Below are 20666 nucleotides of genomic sequence, written 5' to 3'. Positions count from 1 at the left end.
CGCCCATTCCTCCAGTCTCACAAGGTCTCGTGCAATTTTTCACAATCCTTTTGCGATTTAACAACTTTGAACAACTTTGGGTCGTCAGCAAATTTAATTATCTCGCTAGTTCTTTCCATCTCTAGATCATTGATAAATAAGTTAAAGAGCAGCGGTACCAGCACAGACCCCTGGAGAACCCCACTATTTGGCAAATACACTCATGAAAGATTTCTGACAAAATTAAAATGTCATGGTGTAAAAGCCAAAGTTTTGTTATGAAGAAAGACCTGGCGAAGCTTGAAGAATGTTCTGAAATTTGGCAGCTAAAATTTAATGCTAAGAAATGCAAGCTCATGCATTTGGGCTGCAAAAACCTGAGGGAACGGTACAGATTAGGGAGTGAAGAGCGGGACTTGGGTATGATTGTATGTGATGATTTTGATGATCTTAAGGTGGCCAAACAGGTTGAAAAGGTGACGGCGAAAGCTAGAAGGATGCTAGGTTGCATAGGGAGAGGTATGGCCAGTAGGAAAAAGGAGGTATTGATGCCCCTGTATAAGACTTTGGTGAGACCTCATTAATAATATTGTGTACAATTCTGGAGGCCAACCTTAAAAAAGATATAAAAAGGATGGAATCAGTCCAGAGGAAGGCTACTAAAATGGTGTATGGTCTTCATCATAAGGCGTATAGGGACAGCCTTACAGATCTCAAACTGTAAACTTTGGAGAAAAGGTGGGAAAGGGGAGATATGATAGAGATGTTTAAATACCTACGTAATGTAAATGTGCATGAGTTGATTCTCTTTAATTTGAAAGGAAACTCTGCAATGAGAGGGCATAGGATGAAGTTAAGAGGTGATAGGCTCTGGAGTAATCTAAAGAAATAAATTTTTATGGAAAGGGTGGTAGATGTGTGGAACAGTCTCCCGGAAGAGGTGGTGGAAACAGAGACTGTCTGAATTCAAGAGGGCCTGCGATAGGCACGTGGGATCTCTCAGAGAGAGAAAGAGATAATGGTTACTGCGGATGGGCAGACTGGATGGGTCATTTGGCCTTTATCAGCCGTCATGTTTCTATGTTTCTATGATTAGGAACTGGTTAAAAGATAGAAAACAGAGAGTAGAGTTAAAGGCCTTTTATTTTTTCAATGAAGAAAGATTAATAGTGGAGTACTATAGAGGTCTGTAATTGGATAAATGCTTTTTAACATATTTATAAATGATCTGGAAATGGGAATAAAGAGTGAAGAGGTCATTTGCAGATGACAAAATTATTTAATGATCCTAAATCGCATGCATATTGTGAGAAAGTGCAGGAAGATCTTGGGAGACAGGAAGACTTGGCATTCAGACGGCAGATGAAATTTAATGTGGACAAGTATAAATTGATGAACTGAGGGCCAAATAACCCAATTATAGCTACATGATGCCAGACTCCAAAGTAGGAATCATCATCCAGGAACAGAATTTAAGTATCAATGTGAAATTCAATAAGGTTGCTCATTTTTAGGCATTGGGGTGATACATGCTAAACATAAATCTATAATGGCGGATCTGTGTATGTTCCCCCTTGGAATGCAACTGCTTTCAAGGATCTATGAGTTAAAAACTCTGAGCAAAACACAGCCCTTGTGCTGAAGATGCCCAGATGCTTTAGTTAGACAGTCATAAGATGCCATTAACTAATTCAAAGGTAGCTGATAAACCAGCCTTCATGACAAAGGTCTCATTACTTTTGTCTAAGGTAGTCCTTAGCTCAGATAATAAGGAAACTATCACAGTTTCAGGACTGCAAAAACCACAAACATCTGACTAGGTCATGTCAGATAGGTCATAATCATTAAAATGACTGTGCATTCCATCAGTCATTGCTGCCTCCAAATATTTGGCCACAAATGAGATACCAGCAATTGCTCAATAATTTCCAAACTGGCCAGCCCCCCAAACTCTACTTTTCAAGATAAATATTAAAGGGTTTGATAAATAACCCTCTTGCAGTGACTTCTTAACTAATGTTGTGTGGCAGATCTTTTAATACAGTTGCGCTATCTTCTCATCCACAAAAGGTTTTAGCCTCCGCCCGATATGCCTTGCTAACAGCTCCCAACACATAATCCTTTATATTCAGGGAATTATCCAAAAGAATCCAAAGGAGCTTTATCTGTTTGTTTGGGGTTTTTAAAAAAAAATTATTTATAATTTCAAATTATCATTACATACATACGGAAATACTGAAATACAATATTATCAGTACAAGCTGATCTAAGCAAAAAAGGCACAAAAGTAATATTTCATCTGATATAGTCCACAATAGAAGAGGGAGACAAGAAAAGGAAAAAAAAAAACCAAACCCCTGGGGCAGGGAAATATCACACAGAACTTTAAGGAAAAGAGCAGTTAACATCCTTATAATCTTTTAATATACGACATCACGATTCAATCTGGATGTGTAGAGATCCCTTTACCTTCTAAAAAGAAACCATAATTGGGCAGGTTCAAAAAATATATACACTATCCCTCTCCGTATTCACGGGGGTTCAGGGCAGAGCCGGCCCGCGAATATAAAAAAAACCGCAAATAATATTTGGGTTGGTTCTGCCTCTAACCTCCGCTTCCCCTGGATATTTTAAGCCCTGAAAGCCTCCCCTTAAGCCTTACCTGGTGGTCTAGTGAGTGTTCAGGCAGGAGCAATCTTCCCACGCTCCTGTCCCGTGCAGATCGCTCACAGGAAATGGCTGCCTTGAACTCCCGTAGTCTCTCAAGCCATTTCCTGTGAGAGATCTGCATGGGGCAGGAGCATGGAAAAATCACTCCTGCCCCGAAAACCCGCTAAACCACCAGGTAAGGCTTAAGGGGGGGCTTACAGGGCTTAAAATAGCCTGAAAAATGAAAATACATTTTTGGGTTTAAAACCGTGAATCCGTAGATATGGAATTCGCAAATACGGAGGGGGAAGTGTATTTATTTCCCTGAAGGGAAACAAAACACTTACAGGGAAATCTTAACTGAAAAACTGCCCCTTACAAAATCACTTTTGTACGGTATGAGAGAAATTATTTTCTTCTGGATTGCGTCCATTTTGAGACATCAGGGAACATGGATATCCTTTCTCCCAAATAGGATACTTGTTTCAAATTAAAGTACAATTTCACCAACATTTCCTTATCCTAAAGAAACACAAGAGAGACTAATAATGTGTGTGGCCCCGACCCTCTATTTCAATATCAGATGATTGTAATATATCCATCTGATCCCTACCTCCTTCTAATTCTCTTTCTTTATTTGGAATTTTCTTTAAGTAATACATTTTTTGTAGTGGACGGAGATCAGATTCTGATATCTTTAAGATTGTTAACATAAAATTTCTAAAGAGTTCCCGAGGTGTCATAAACTTGGCTACTGGAAAATTTAAAAGCCTCAAATTCAAACTTTTCTATTGATTTTTAAAGTTTTCAATTTTCCTCAGGAACATCATTTTATCTGAAACTTGTTTAGCAATCAAATCCTTAGTCTCTCAATCGTTGTTTTCTCTAAATTCTTCAATTCTAATTGTTGCTGATGAAATGATGTCTCCAACAGAGCTATCTTAGAAGTTGAATTTAAAGTTATTGCTACAAAGTTAGCACATATCGAGTGCAGGTTCTCCAGCGCTGTCCAGATAGAGTCAAGTATAACAGCTTGAGGTCTCTCAAGCGGCTTGAGGGAGGGAATAACTGCCAGCTTTTCTTCAGCATTTTCTCCAGGTGCCAAACTCACCCTACCCACCGCTTACTCCCAGAGGCGTAGTGCTCCCAATTTGATGCGACTCCACACCAAGAGTCAGCGTCGGTGTCGATGTCAGGATTTCTGGGTCAACTTCGGGTCTCGGAAGCGTCTCACCCAATGCACTGGGGGAGCCCTCCAACAGCATCCAATCCTCTGAAGTTCTTCCGGGCATTGGGGGGCATGTGTGGTCCTCTCGGGCTCAGCGTCAAGTTGCTGTCTAAGCTGAGTCCTTCCCCAAACTCAGCAGTCACATATGACGCAACTGGGGGGGGGGGGGGGGTTGGAGAAGAGAAGGCGCTGAAGCAGCCTGAAGGGAACTGGGGAAGAGAAAGACGGGAGAAGACGCTGAGAAATGGGGAAGAGAGAGTGGGGAGAAGACGCTGGGAAAGAAGCTAGATTACAAATATTTGTCTTGCTATCACAAGGTATCATTCTCCCATTTTGACTCTTCCCTATCAATTCTCCCCTGTCTTTTCTCCCCACCCAATTCCCCAGCTCCTTTCCCTAGTCCCATCCACTTTGGTTAACTCCTTCTCCTTCTACAATCTTCTTCTCTCTAGGTTTGCGGGGATGGGGCCGTGACAAGGACTGAGCTCGTGGGGATGGGACGGTGATGGGGGGCGAGCTCGCGGGGACGGGGACAAATTTTTTCCCCATGTCATTTTCTAGTACAAACCTCTACCATGGCTCATCTATACTAAGTATCCTTGATTACTGTAGTATAATCTGTTTGGGCACCTACAAGCAAATCTTTAAAAAATTAAGAGTGGTACAAAACACCGCTAGCCAACTTATTTGCCTACATTGGTTGCCTATTGAGGTTAGAGTTTTATTTAAATTCGCATGTATTTACTTTAAATCAATCTTTCGTGACAGGATCCAAGATGGCTGCTACGAGTCAGACACGCTGAGCTGCTCGCGTCGGACCTGCTCATAAATCAAAGAAATTCCTTCTATTGAACCTTGTAAGGGGTTTTTTCTTACTTACAACTATGCCCAAGAGAAGAGGAGGAAGCGCCGCTGCTGTCTCGCGGCGTCCCGAGGTTCCCTCTCTGGGCAATATTGAGCGGCTCTTGAGGCGAGTGCAGGAGGTTTCCCGGGCGTCGGAAGGCGGCCCGCTGAGGGCACAGGGAGGCGAACCCGTAGCTGTTCCTCCAGGGCATGATGTTATACTGAGCCCCGATGCAAGGGCGCCGCCCCCACAACCTCAGGTTACCAGTTCTCCCAGGGGCGGGGAAACCCCGGAGTTGGTGGCGTTCTCTCCCTCAGAGGCAAGACTAAATCTGGGAGAAGTTTTGGAGGTTGGGGCTCATATTCAAGGAGCTCTAACAGATATACCTGAGGAGAATCCAACTTTACAAGGGGGCGAAATCCAAGAGACAAGCCTCGAAGAATCTCCACAGAATGGTGAGCACTCTACTATTTTACAAACTTCAATTTCTTTGGTTAAACCTGAAGTTGTAACCTTAGATTCATTATGGGACTTAATTGCTGGTTTTATAAAGTCTACTACGCCTAAATTTCAATATCTGGAAGAAAAAATTATAAAACATACAAAGGAACTTAAAGATTTAAGGAAAGAATTGTCTGATTCAGATGCATCTATTCAGAAAATTGAAAAGGAAATAATTACATCTAAACAACTTCAAGAGACTTTAATTAAAGACAATACCAACTTGAGAAGGAAAGTTGAAATGCTTGAGAACAATTCTCGTAGTAATAACTTAAGGCTAATTAACTTTCCTAAATTAGAAATGGTAAATCCAAGAGAAATGCTTAAGAGATACTTGATGGAAATCCTAGAAGTATCAGAAGAAGTGCTACCACCATTCACACGTGTTTATTATTTGCCGATGAAAGTTTCTGTAAATCAACAAAAAGAACTGGCTCAACAAACTTTAAATGTTTCAGAATTGTTGGAGACATCTGATAAAGACTTGGCATCGCCAGCAACTTTGATTCTAACTGTGGCGCTTCCGTTAGATAAAACATGGTTATTAAGACTTTACTTTTTAAAAATAGACAGAAAATTTTTCTTGGTTGTAAAGTACAGATGTTTCCTGATCTTACAAGGGAGACACAGAGGCGTCGCCGTGAATTTCTTCTTTTGAAATCTGGGGTTACTTCTCTGGGGGCTACCTTTTATTTGAGACACCCATGTAAATGTATAGTGTGTTACCGTTCTGTTAAATATGTATTCTTTGAGCCATCTCAATTGACAACTTTTGTAGCTATGTCTCGTCTGGATGGAGGATTATCTTGAACCCTAATATAATTAAGAAACCTTTTTTTTCAGTGCTTCTGCCTTTAGCATCTTGCAAAAAAAAAATTTCTGAATTTTTCGCTAAATTTAAAACTTGGATCCAGTAGGAGGACTTGAGCATAAATAGTTAAATAATGTTTCTTTATTGGATGTTAATTACCTTATGATTATTTGATTATGACTATTGCTTTCTGTACAAGTGGTTAGCTTGATTTAAATTGAAAATTAATAAAGAAATATAAAGATTAAAAAAAATCAATCTTTCGTATGTCTCAATGGCCACGAATTTGGACTTGGAGGATGAGATGTATGACGTCTGCATCTATGAGACAAACATGTTTTTTTTTTTTTGGACCCCTGTTCGTTTACAGAAATTAGATAGTTCCAAGTCTAATAGATGCTGGCACTGTCATCTTGATGTAGGGACATTGGATCATTTACTGTACTATTGACCCTTGATACTTAAAGTTTAGAGATTCATCTGGAATCAAGTGAATAAAATATTGGAAAATCCAGTGGCATTAACGTATGATACTGTGCTGTTTGGCACATTAATGAGAGCTAAAAGTCAAATATTATCTCACAATAACAAACTTCTCTTTATAATGACAGGGGTAGCCATACAACTTATTTTAAAGAACTGGAAAAACTGGGATCGGTTAAATTACACCTTTTGGTGGGAATCTTTATGCCATATTTTTAAAATGGAATGCATGTTGGCAATACATCAGGGATATTAAAGGAAATTTTTGGATGTTTGGGAGCCATTGATAAAATTCTGTAAGGAATGATAACTGAACTGATCTTATTTTTGGCCCTTTCATCATACACATCCAGGGTGGGGGAGGGGATTTGCATTACTATTTAAAATTGTGTAATTTTATTAAAAGGTTCTATGTATTTATTTTTCTTGATTATTAATTAGGTGGATGGGAGGGTTAAAATGAATGTTTATGTATATTTATAAGTTCAATATGCTTTTCTTGTACTATTATATGTGTATATATAAATAGAAACATAGAAACATAGAAACATAGAAAGATGACGGCAGAAAAGGGCCAAGGCCCATCAAGTCTGCCCACTATAGACCCTCCCCTTAAGATTAGCTAGTGTTTTGCCCTGACCCTCTTAGGGATCCCACATGGGCGTCCCATTTATTCTTAAAATCTGGCACGCTGCTGGCCTCGATCACCTGCACCGGAAGCCCGTTCCACCGATCAATCACTCGCTCCGTGAAGAAATACTTCCTGGTGTCGCCGTGAAATATATATATATAATTGTTTTGCACGATGGCTGTTTGAAAATTAATAAAGAATTAAAAAAAAAAAAAAAATCTTTGGTATGTCTCCAGGTTGCCTTGTTCTCATTTTTCTTTATACCACTCTACTAAGCCCACACGTGGAATTCACTTATTTACATACACAACTGTCAAATTGTGTCATTTTAAGAGATTTCTCGAGAGAACCCTTGCTTTTCAGGCAGCCAAAATGAATGCCTGGTTTGGTAAAATCATGCCAGGAGTATCATCCTATTACTTTTTTAGAAAATTATTAAAGACACAACTCTTCGATAAATTTGTAACTTAAACTTATGTATTATACTTAAGTACTGTTTACTTTTTCTATGAAACTGATGTATTTCTTATGAATTGTTTATCTGCTGAATATTGAGCATTATTTGTTGTGAACCGCTTTGAACCATCCGTGGCCTGGCGGTATATAAGAATACATTATTATATTATTATTATTAAAAGGGGAGGAGGGAGTAGATAAATTAGCTGTTTTGCTAAAATTCAAAAACTGGAAAAGCCTGAATGTTCAAATGTGCTTTGTGCAACTTTTTAAATTGTTATAATGAGGAACCACATCAGAGATGGCCTGGTAGTACATTCCATAATTTGGGGCCAGCTACAGAAAAGGCACAAGCTACTGTTTCAGCCTCCCCAAAAAGGAGGTATCACCTGTTGGTACAATAAATTTCTCTAATATTCTGCCTAAGTGCTATTCTGAAACTAGAGGTACATCTTACATAACTCCTAGTTTGATGATGGGAATACAAAGTGGCAGTGTCAGCGCGGAGCACAGTTGAGGCTCACAGTTACACAGGTTATTTAGAACAACACTGTAAGTTATGCGCATATTACTGGAACGCATGCCAGCTTTATGCCAAAATTATAAAGGCATATTATTGCGGTTATATTAGTCTTCTATTAAGAAAAGTAGGTACCTACATCTATAGAACAGGTTCCTATCATGTAATCTCCACAATTTTCAAATGAACAAATAATATTTTGCACAAGCTTTCACCACTCACACCAACAAGTGCAAAGCACACAAAAGTTTTTAGAATTCATGCTTTGCACTTGTTAATAGCAAGGTATTTTCTCTGTAAAAAAAATGTATATATTGTATACATATTAAATTTTCCAGCATTATGCATGCTACTTAAAATCATCCCTCCTCACCTCCCCCCTTCTGAAATAAAATGATAAATGACCTGCCTAGAGTCACAAGGAGCTGCAATGGGAATCAAACTCAAAACCTTAGGCAGCTGCTCTAACCACTAGGCCACGCCTCCACTCTAGATTCTGGGTACCAGGAAGAGGAGGAGGCAGGAGAGTTACCAGGTAAGAAGACATCCAGGATGGCGGGAAAAGGAAGAATCGAAGAACAGGCAAAGTTCTGGCGAGCCGTGAAGGAAGCGGAGTACTCCAGTGTTTAGAGCAAAGGTCTGAAAACCAGGGAGCCCAGTCCAAATTCCACTACGGCTCATTGTGACCTTGGGTAAGTCAATTAACCCTCACTGTCTCAGGTACAAACTTGAGCCCAGCAAGAACAGGAAATACATTTCCATTAGGGAGCTTACTGTATACTCCAAATGAATACATAATTTTACACATTTCAATTTGAATTTGTAAATTTCAAAAATATTCAAGAACAGAAAAAACTTTACTGTATATAGGTTGTAAAATCTTCTTTCATAAGGATTGAGATTACAGTATGCCCAAAGGATCATATGGAGATTGAAGAACTGGAAATTATCACTTTCATGCTATGTACCGGACAGAATTATCCCATAAAAAGCTTCTGACTGAGTTTCATGGTATTTGAACTGTGGTTTTGGCTAGAGATTTTAAGAAAGAAATTAGTGTTTATCATCTTCAGACAACTAGAATTCCTGGAAAATGCGTCTCTCTCTCTCTCGCAGGCGTCACCAAATCAAAACTTCTCAGAACCTTCTGCTTTATATTTAGTCCTATTTTGTCAGTTCTCTATGCAGGTGCTGACAATAAATATGGATGGCATCCAATTCCACTTCTGGAATGTCCTTCTCCTGCCCACTTTTCAAAGGACCAGTTAAAGCCAATATTCAGTATCACTCATATTAGAGGCCAGTCCACTGAGCACAATTTAAGTTGGCAGGAGTCTCTCCCACCTACTTAAATTGCTTTGAATCTATGGTACAGCCTTGGGTGGGCCTGGACCTATCCAGTTTGGATTCAAACCCACCCAAAAATCTGTTACCCATATAGCTTCCAGGGATTCCCAAGCTCTGTCAGCTGAAAATGTCCTCTGGCGGCCAGAACAAGTGATTTCCCTACTTTCTACAACCAAATTTCCATCTATTGCTATAGCACAAACATCCTTCCTCCCATCCTGTGTGCAGTTTTTGCAGAAGGGGAGAGGAAGGCACAGCAGCAACGGGTAGAAAGCACCACTGGCTGTAGCAGGTAAGGAAATCAGTTGTTCTGGCTGCCAAAGGACATCTTTACCTGGCAGGGCTTGGGAAGCACACAAAGAAAGCATAAAAGGTGACCAGGTGGTACTCAATATCTTTATTCTATGAAGACACGTATGTGTTTCGGCCCGAAGGCCTGCCTCAGGAGTCTATAAAATGATTTAATAACAATGTATTACAAATATAAAACAATAACAATGACATTTATAAACAAGAAATGACTCATATTGATCCATTTCATTGTAAATGGTAAAAACAAAAACAAGCATTGGATAAAACCATGTAAATGTATATAAATATGAACCAATAGTGAACATACATACAAAACATATACATTTTAAAATAAAGAAGACCATTATACTCACAGGAATAACATGGCAATTAATAAATGCATGTATGGACAACTAAATTTAAATGTACATTGAACGTGCATTGAAAACATTAAAAATATTCCTACATCTACAGTGAAATGGATCAATATGAGTTTCATTTCTTGTTTATAAATGTCATTGTTATTGTTTTATATTTGTAATACATTGTTTTAAAATCAGGCCGAAACACGTATGTATCAAGTCTTCATAGAATAAAGATATTGAGTACCACCTGGTCGCCTTTTCTGTTTTCTTTGAGTATCTGCCTTAATACGGTAGAATTGTAGCATGATATATTAATTGTGCTGGAGTTTAAATATGTACTCCAAGCTCAATATTAAATGGCAATAGTCTTCAAATCCAGATGTTCATATAACTTCTCTCAATAAGTACTGGATTTGTAAAGTGTTAATATATATTTTTTAGTTCAAAAAGACGCCTCAGCCCCACATCTCCACCACTGTAATAATTTTATACTGTGGGAAGTTTGTTGTGGCACTTCATCATTGGCTGTCAATTTGATTTTCTTTTATGTTCATTTAGTTTTTCATTTTGTGCTGTTAATAAATATATTTCTTTTGCAATAAATACGTGTAAAAAGCTGTTCAATACTTATCTCAGCTGAACCCGGGAGTCAGACCCAACATGTTTCGCACGAGAAGGTGCTTTATCAAGGGTCTCCCTGTGTGACAACAGAAAAGAAGCTATAGTATACAATTGTGTTTAGCCCTTTTCTTGAAAAACTTTTACTATACCTTCACCATAATACTTAAAATTCATATGAAGACTTACCAAGGCTGCCGCTGTCATCCGACTCCAACTGAATTGTGAGCAAAGATGGCGGCGGCGACCTTAGACTCGGAATTTAAATCCTACTCTCTTGATTATATTAATCCCGCCCCCTGCAGCTGATAGGCCCAAAAATTTTTTACATTACTGAACCCCACTCGATCTCGTTGTTTAACCCTTGCGGTGCAACAGTATCTAGCATGAATATGAACCTTTGCTCGCTCTCGTTTAATTTTGCTTTGTCACCTCCCCCCGTGTCAAAACCCTTCACTTTATCAATGACGCGAGTGGAACTTTATCAGTGGAACGGGATGTAGGCCAGCAACTTTTCACACCAAATTCATCTCTGGACTACCCCAGTCTGCAAGAACAATAGAATCTCATCAGATCCTCCATTTTAAGTCACTCAGCAACTCTTCACACCACATTCGGCCAGGTCAGTAACAATACTCTTTATTGGGACACCATTTTAAGACACTCGCAGAAGATTCAGTCAGATGACATCATCTGCCTAGAAACAGAGGGACTTCTCTATGATTGGATGTGATGCCAGAGACTGCTCCTGAGTTTTGAACCACCCACATCTATAATGCCAGACACATGCTCCACCTTCTCTCTCTTTCCTCTTTTTCTTGGATCACAGCCCTGGACCACCATGCTGCAACATCTTTCATCAACTTAGCTCTCCAACTAGGCCATGCAGTCTTCTAAGGACTTTTCAAACAGTATTTGTGAGTAAATTTAATCATTTGACCTGAGCAAAATTTTATCTTGTGTGGTACTATTTATTATCCTTGCTTAACAATCCTGCTTGCTTTACCTGTATGATTTTAATGCTTTTATATAAATTTTCAGTTTGCTTATAAATGTTCTGCGTCTTAGTTCTTGAATAAATATTCACATATATTATACTTAATATATATATATATTATAGAGCTAAATTTTAATCAAGTGAGCTTCTTTCCCCATATCAATAGTTCTTTGCAAAATATATTTCTCTAAGTCAGAGAAATTGGTGGAGGGTCATCCTAATTAATCCACCCATTTAATAATAATTTTGTAACGGAATCTCCTGTTGCTTTGTATTGCAGGGCTTGGGAAGCCCCACCAGCTCAGGTATTTATTTTATTCTTTGGGATCACTGGTGCAGGAGCAGGGGTGCAAAGTGTTTAGGGGGGGGGGTTGTGTGCGCCCACCCAGTTTGGGCTCAAGTCCAGCCCAAAATACTCTACTGCTTTGAATATTGACCGCACTGTTTCTAGATTTTCAAAACATGGTTGAGAGATAAGTGACTCTGTCAGATTGACAGGTCAGGTACAACAATTTCATAAAGACCTAAAAACTTTATTATTTACACAGTACTTGAACAGTTTACCTAAAGATTCAACGAACTGATTGTTCTACAACACTTATTTTCTCTTATGCTCTTGTTCGGTTTTTTGCTGGTCTTTAATTGTAAACCGAGTCACGCACTGCTGCGAGATGACCCGGTGTAACTCTGGACCAAAACCTGACCATGAAAGACCAGGTGGACTCCTTGATCAGAAAAATCTTTCATACCCTCTGGAAACTTCGGTCCATCAGAGCTTACTTCAATGCCTCACAATTTCGAATTCTAGTACAATCCCTTATTCTGAGTCAACTCGATTATTGTAACATCGCCTACTTGGCACTCCCCCATAAATACATGCGGCGATTGCAACTGGTTCAAAATACAGCGGTTAGACTACTTTGTGGATTGAAGAAGTTCGATCATGTGACACCTTCCTATCGACTTTTACACTGGCTACCGATGGAGGCACGTGTGAAATTCAAGTTTGGTTGTTTTTGCTTCAAGGTACTCTATGGCTTAGCCCCTAAATACATAACAGACCTTTTCTCTTTCTCAACCAACAGACACAAGCAAAGCTCACACCTGAACTTCGTTTCTCCACCGGTTAGAGATTGCAAATTTAAAAGTCATCATCAACATCTTCTCGCACATCAAGCAGCATTATGGGGTAAAGACCTTGAATAATTGCTTGTGCCTACTACCTATGGAGAATTCAGGAAACGCTTGAAAACACATCTATTCCTGAAATACTTAGGAAACCAACCTATTCAATCTTAGTCCTTAACAACCGAGCGCAAGAACCACCTGTCGCTAAATCTGTACTCTGTTCATTCATTCTGTAACTTTGTTTATTCACTCAATCTGTAACATTTCTAATCATTGTAAACCGCATAGAACTTCACGGTCCTGCGGTATATAAACTGTTATTATTATTATTATTATTATAAACTGAAGACTAGATTAGATTAGATAAGATTGTGGACGGGGGGAGGTTAAAAATCAACAGACTGTGGCACTAAAGGATCAGTTTTCCCAATATACAAACAGTGGAGTGTCCCAGGCAATTGTACCAGGATTGTTGCTATTTAACATCTATATAACATCATAATAAAGAGCTGGAAAAACCCCCCCAAAAAACAAACGAGGTAATCAATTCTGTAGATAGAACAAAATTATCCTGACTATGTTGATTTATTTTCAGCTTCCACTCAAAAATATTTTCGTAAAACCCATGCGTTATTTGTTTATCCATCGGTGAAGGGTTGCAAGTTTAAAAGGTATCATGACCGCACGTTTTCGTATCAGGCTGTTTTTTGGGGATAAGGATTTTAAGCAGCTGTTTACTGTTTCATTTTCTTATTTAGAATTTAGGAGACACTTGAAAACCTATTTGTTTTCTAGGTTCTTAGGTAATTATTTTTCCTCTTCGTTCCCTAATTGTTGCATTTTATTCAGTCTTTTGTAAACCGCAGAGAACTGCAAGGTTATGTGGTCTAGAAATCAATTTTTATCTAATGTTAATTGTGAGAAACTGCAAGAGGATCTTATGAGATCGATCATCTAAATGGCAAATGAAATTTAGGTCTCCTTTTACAAAGATGCGTTAGGGCCTTAACGTGTGGAATAGCTTGCGCTAAATTGCCCCACGCGCTAGTCGCTACCACCTCCTTTTGAGCAGGCGGTAGATTGTCGGCTAGCGGTACATGCGCTAAAACGCTTAACTCACCTTCGTAAAAGGAGCCCTTAATATGGACTAGTACAAAGTGATGCATACAGAGACAAATAATTCAAACTAGTTTTTCAGAACATTAGATTCCATTGTAGGAGTCTCCCCCCTTGGAAAGGACCGAGGCATTATCGTGGACGATGCTTTGAAATCCTCAGTGTGTGGCAGCAACCATAAAAGCAAACAGAATGGTAAGAACTATTAAGAAAGAATGGAGAACATTGTAATACCTAGAAGGAAGCTAGGTTGCCTAGGGAGAGGTATGGCCAGTAGGTAAGTAGGTAAAAGGAGGTAGGTAAAAGGAGGTATTGATGCCTCTGTATAAGACTTTGGTGAGACCTCATTTAGAATATTGTGTACAATTCTGGAGGCTGCACCTTAAAAAAGATATAAAAAGGATGGAATCGGTCCAGAGGAAGGCTACTAAAATGGTGTATGGTCTTCGTGATAAGGCGTATGGTGACAGAGTTAAAGATCTCAATACTTTGGAGGAAAGGCGGGAGAGGGAAGATATGATAAGAGACGTTTAAATCAAAAAATTCAGAAGTTATATACTGTATATTACTCGCCAGAGGTGGGCTAAACACTCCCGATAAGCATTTCATATAAAAGGTGGAGAAAAAGCTTCAAAATTCAAATTAACAGCAGTCCACAATCAAAACTTGATAAACATTCAATACTGCTTCATTTCTTATCATAGGCAAAAAACTCCACCACCACTGAAATGAATTTATCAAAGGGTGAAAAAACCCATCACTGTACACAGGAAAAGAAAAAACAAAACAGTTTACTTAGCTTTGGAAACATGGTCGAGAACACGCCATAGATGAAAACGTCTGGCCAGAGAAAATATTGGTGGCGCTCACTAGATGAACCTTGCACGGAACCTTGCACGGAATGAGAACAGAGTTTTGAGCTGCATTATATTCCCTGACGCAGCCTCAAAAAAAAAAAATAGTTAATGTCTTATTAAAGAAATTATAGTTTCTAAATCTTTCCTTTTGGCTAAGTCTTAATAATAATATTGTAATTTATAGCTAAAGAGACATATGATCAAGAAACTGTTTTATGATAAATATACCGAGGGCCTCAAAATAGTACCTGGCAAGCCGCATGTGGCCCCTGGGCCGTGAGTTTGAGACCACTGCTCTATCGTATCTCTCCTTTGTAATTTCTTCTCTCAAGCAGAACCTCTTTAGAACATAAAAAAAATAAGAATTGCCACTGCTGGGTTAGACCCAGGTCCATCGTGCCCAGCAGGTCCACCAAGTACCTACAAATTCCAAAATGTGGCCCTGCAAAGGGTTTGAATTTGAGACCACTGCGATAGAGGTTTATAAAACCATGAGTGAAGTGGAAGATGAAGCAGTTGCTTACTTTTTCAAAAAATACAAAGACTAAGCGATATTCCATAAAGTTACTAAGTAGGACATCAAGAACAAATTGAAAGAAATTCTCTCATTGCACAGTTAAGCTCTGGAATTCACTGCTGGAGGATGTGGTGAATGCAATTGGAATAACTCAGTTTTAAAAAGATTTGGACAATTTGTTGGCAAAAAAAAGTCCATAAACTATTAAGGGCAGACTTGGGAAAAGCCACTGTTTTTCCTTGGCCATAAACAACATGGTATCTATCTTCTTTTGGGATGCTTCTGACCCGGGTTGTCCAGTTTGAGAAAGAGGATACTGAGCTTGATGAATCTTTGACATGACCTGGGATGTTAGTTCTTATGTCTTATGTTTATTTATTTGATTCCAGGAGCCATATTATTTTGTTCATTTGGAGCCCTTTTCATTTCATTTGATTTTCAATTAAAATTAAATGAAACAAGGCAGCTCTACTCCATTTTTAAAATCTGCTTTTGCAAAACCGCACAAAAAGTTTTTAGCACCGGTTTTTAGCACAAGAGGTTTTTAGCTTTGCACTGCTCTGATGCTCATAGGACGAGGCTTGGGACTAATGGGGCAGGGCTGGGTGGTACTGGGCGAGCTTGGGGGCAGGGCTATGGGTCCGGATTTTACAGGAGTAAAATCTGGTAATTCTGCTTGTGAGGGAAATACAAGTAATCACTACTGACCCCTACTGGTCAGAGGTAGGACAAAGATGCACAAACAGTGACTTCCTATCATTCTGGATAACACATGTCTTATATTTAGCTGACTTGAGTTCAAACTTCCTCTTAGTATTCACTGATAAGATGCAATAACTTATGTGGAAATAATAAAATAGAGGGCTATATATTCAAAGCAATTTAAGTGGGCAGGAAAGGCCGTATTGTCACCTCTTTTTGCGCAACCCAGAAAATACACACTGTAACACAACACAGACGCTGTAGGTTTACCCACATCTGGGGGTGCGGGGATAGGAAAGCAATAGCCAAACCACTTATAAACATTTCGTTTCTGTCCCATTAAGTGCTCATAGATTTTAATGAATTGTGAATTTGCATATTATAGAATGATTCTCTTTTCAAGGACTAGTATAACAAGTATGGGTTATTCCATTTGAACAACAAGATGTCTGCAAGATCAGAATCTCTTCTTTTCAAAGACTGCTACAGTACAAGTAAAGAACCAGTGTTGGTGTCCTTCGCTTCGCCAGCATTTTGCTTAAAGTTTAAAACCAAGTACAATAAAAGGCAAGTTAAATAGCAGAGGATTTGAGGAGAAACTTGAACGCTTACCAAAGAAATCAGGCCATGATATTTTCCAGGCTCTCTGTTTATCGGTGTGTTAACGGATGCTATTTGCCTTCCTTGAATTTTAGTATCCTATGATAGAAGAACTGGAGCCTCCTGGGGCCAACACTCACATGAGTACAATTTTGTGTACATGTTAAAAGCGCAACCTATGAGCGATGCACTAATGGTTTTAGCACACCTACTAAAATGTAGCATCATCCACAGCATATGCAAACAATTAGCATGCAGGGTTAACAAAAAACTGTAGGGTGTGTATGCTTTGTTTGCCTGTGTGCTAAATAGAATGTGACCACCATCAAGTGATTTAAGTGGCCAGGAAAGGCTCCTGGCTATTTAAATCACTTGTCCAGGGCTAACCGTGGAAATAAGGGGCACTTAACTGGATAGTGCCACTGAATATACCTGGTAATCACCTAATCCGTAACCAGCAATTTTGTGGGTGGTCTGGGCCCAGAGTCAGCCCTTATGCAGAGAGGGGCAGATTCTATATAACAGTGCCTAAATCGGCCGGTGCTTAAAAAAACTGGTGCCGGTAGTGTGCCAATCACACATAGGCGCCTTTTACAGAATCGCAACACCTGTGTAAAACCTTAGGCACCTGAAATGTCGGCGAGGGTTTTAAAGGCCTATAAGTCAGGGGCCTACGTTTATGGAGAATCGCGCTTCACAGTACCTAAGTCATGCTCCGCCCATAGAAATGCCCACTTAGGCCATAGATTCGTATAGCACAAGTCAATTTTTTAACTAATTATTGAGGCTATTAAGGGTATTTTGCTAATTAAGTTAAGTGCTTTAAGCAACCTTTATTTTTTTAGGGGTCCTTTTATTAAAGAGCGCTATCTGATTTAGAGCGCGCTAAATGCTAAGGCATCCATGATATCCTATGGGCACCTTAGCATTTAGTGCGTGCTAATCTTTAGCATGCGCTAAATCGGTTAGCACACCTTAATAAAGGGACCCCTTAATTTTTAATTTTGCAAATTTTACAATATTACAAGCATAACACTTGTTAAAGAAAATAGAGTTACAATGAAAGTTTCCAAGCAAATATATAATCAACTTAATTAACAAACCTCTATACTAACCTCAATTTTAGGAAATACAGGAGAGAAAAGCAAGATTACAGAAAATTCTTGGGGGATCAAGGAAATTCTTCTTCTTATTTTTTATTTATCAAGTTTCTTTTTTTTTTTAAATTCTTTATTCATTTTCAAAATTACATTAAGTGTTACATATATTCAATCATATTAACAATAAATATATCACTTACATGCTATCATTTGCACATTACATAAATTCTTATCCCTCCCCCCTTCCCACCCCTCCCTACCATATATTCCATTATAATATGAATATGTATTAATAAAATATCCCTACCCTACCCAATTAAACTAATAAATTTAAGGGAAACAAACTCAACTACTCCGTACAATATTTTGTTAATGGTTTCCACACATCCTGAAATTTCTTGAAATATCCCTTTTGTAATGCAATAAATCTTTCCATTTTATAGATATGGCATAGAGAGTTCCACCAAAAGTTGTAATTTAATCTTCTCCAATCCTTCCAATTATATGTGATTTGCTGAATGGCAACACCAGTCATTATAAGTAATAATTTATTGTTATTCTCAGAAATCTGACTTTTTGCTCTCATTTCCATACCAAATATCACAGTATCATAGGATAATGCCACTGGGTTGTCTAATAAATTATTAATTTGGTCCCAAATTGATTTCCAAAAATTCATAATAAATGTGCAATGAAACAATAAATGATCTAAAGTTCCTGCTTCTAGATGGCAGTGCCAGCATCTATTAGACAAAGAACTATCTAATTTTTGCAACCTAACAGGGGTCCACAACGCTCTATGCAACAGAAAAAACCAAGTTTGTCTCATAGATGCCGACACTGTACATCTCATCCTCCAAGACCAAATTCGTGGCCATTGAGATGCAGTAATTTCATGCTTGATCTCAATAATCCAAATATCTCCAAATAACCTTAATAATCATTATAGTATGGAGTTTCTTTGTTTCCAGACTGACTTCTTGGGTCACCAGGCCGCCCAGTGGTATAAATAATTAACTGGATTTACTAAAAAGAAATTAAAAACTGGTCTAAGAGATATTTGGAGTATTGAGATCAAGTATTTATCAAGTTTCAATTATTTATCAAGCATTTACATCTTGTACAGAAAAGATTGACAAAGTCACATAATTTGTCAAAGAAATACAGAATATAAAGAAATAATTGACTAATCATTCTCAAGTCCACAATTAGGGATCCAAGATTACATTTAAGCAGTTTAACTAAAGAATGTTCTAGATCAGTGGTTCCCAAACCTGTCCTGGGGGACCCCCAGCCAGTCAGGTTTTCAAGATATCCCTAATGAATATGCATGAGAGAGATTTGCATATAATGGAAGTGACAGGTATGCAAATCTCTCTCATGCATATTCATTAGGGATATCTTGAAAACCTGACTGGCTGGGGGTCCCCCAGGACAGGTTTGGGAACCACTGTTCTAGATCATTCTAGATAACAAATAGAAGAATATATCGTCTGATAGCTGAGCCGGGATGTCTCACTCTATTCCCAAGAGCTCAGAATTCATTCTCCCTCGAAACATTCAAGGTACTGAAGGGAATAGACTTAGTAGATAAGGGCAGGTTGTAGATAAGGGCAGCTGGCTCACCCTCTCCAAGGTAGGGAAAACCAGAGGGCCGCCCCGTGAGCAGACTGCTGGGCACGATGAACCATTGGTCTGATCCAGCAGTGGCAATTCTTATGTTCTTATGAGGCATTTCAAAGATAGAAGAGTTGTTAATTGGGAAGGTTAAAAAAAACATATTTTACTAAGCGATATTTTACTTGGCATTTACATGGATATCTCAGGTAAAAAGTTCCTCCCATCAAAGTAACTCCAGATTTCAAAAGTAAAAATTGATGCCTCCGCTTTTGAGTTTCACAGGCTACATCAGGAAATATTTGAATCTTAAGTCCTAAAATTCCTTATGTCTGCTCTTGAAAAGTAATTTATCTGGCAAAAGCGCCACTGTCATCAATAAAGTTGAGGGTTTGGCTGCCTCTTTATCTGAGGTCTCCAAAACAGCCGATATATCTAAATGTTGTTCCTCTTGACCTTGGTTAGGAATTTGTTGATCTTGTTGTACTTTAGTTGGTAAGTAATAAACCTGTGAAATATGAGGGATTGATTCCTCTGGTTCCATTAAGGGCTCCTTTTACTAAGGTGTGCTAGCGTTTTTAGCGCACGCGCTACACAGCACGCTATGCTTCTAGAATTAACGCCAGCTCAATGCTGGTGTTAAGGTCTAGCACACGCGGCAATGTAGCACACGCTATTCTGCGCGTTAAAGCCCTACTGCGGCTTAGTAAAAGGAGCCCTAAGACTTCCCACAAATTTCCCTAGGTGTCACTGCAAACACCTGTGGGAAATTAAAAAATCTTAAATTATTACTCCGATAATTGTTTTCCAGTGTTTCTACTTTCCTCCTCAAATTCATATTACTTTTTATCAAAGTCTCTTGTACTTGACGAATTATCTGTCAGATCTTTATCAATTTTTTCTATATAAGATTTTGAAGAACTCATTTCCAATTTTAATCCCTTCTGCTCCTCCTTTTGTTCATTGAAATTTCCCTCTGAACACTGGATTTGAGCGCTTATAAATTTACCTAAATTTACCACTTAGTCCCACAAGGAGTCCAAAGTCACTTCAAGGGGTTTCATAACAAAAAAACATTGCAATTGCACTGCAGAAGATCACTCACCAATCAGGTTTCCATCCTGTTGGCCTCCTTCCCGATCTTGATCTAGTTCAGCAGGAGTAGTTAACACAGAGTCCAACCTCCTGACTTCAAGGAGGGTTCAGTTCCAAGTTCACTGAAGTTATCACGTGAGCCTCTGGGGAAGGGATAACGTCCTTCTCTAGCGTGTCCCAAACCCACAGTGAACTTGAGCTCTGTGGCTGTGAA

Source organism: Geotrypetes seraphini, chromosome 7, assembly GCF_902459505.1.
Source record: "Geotrypetes seraphini chromosome 7, aGeoSer1.1, whole genome shotgun sequence".
Lineage (NCBI taxonomy): Eukaryota > Metazoa > Chordata > Amphibia > Gymnophiona > Dermophiidae > Geotrypetes > Geotrypetes seraphini.
Note: the sequence above shows the minus strand (reverse complement) of the source record.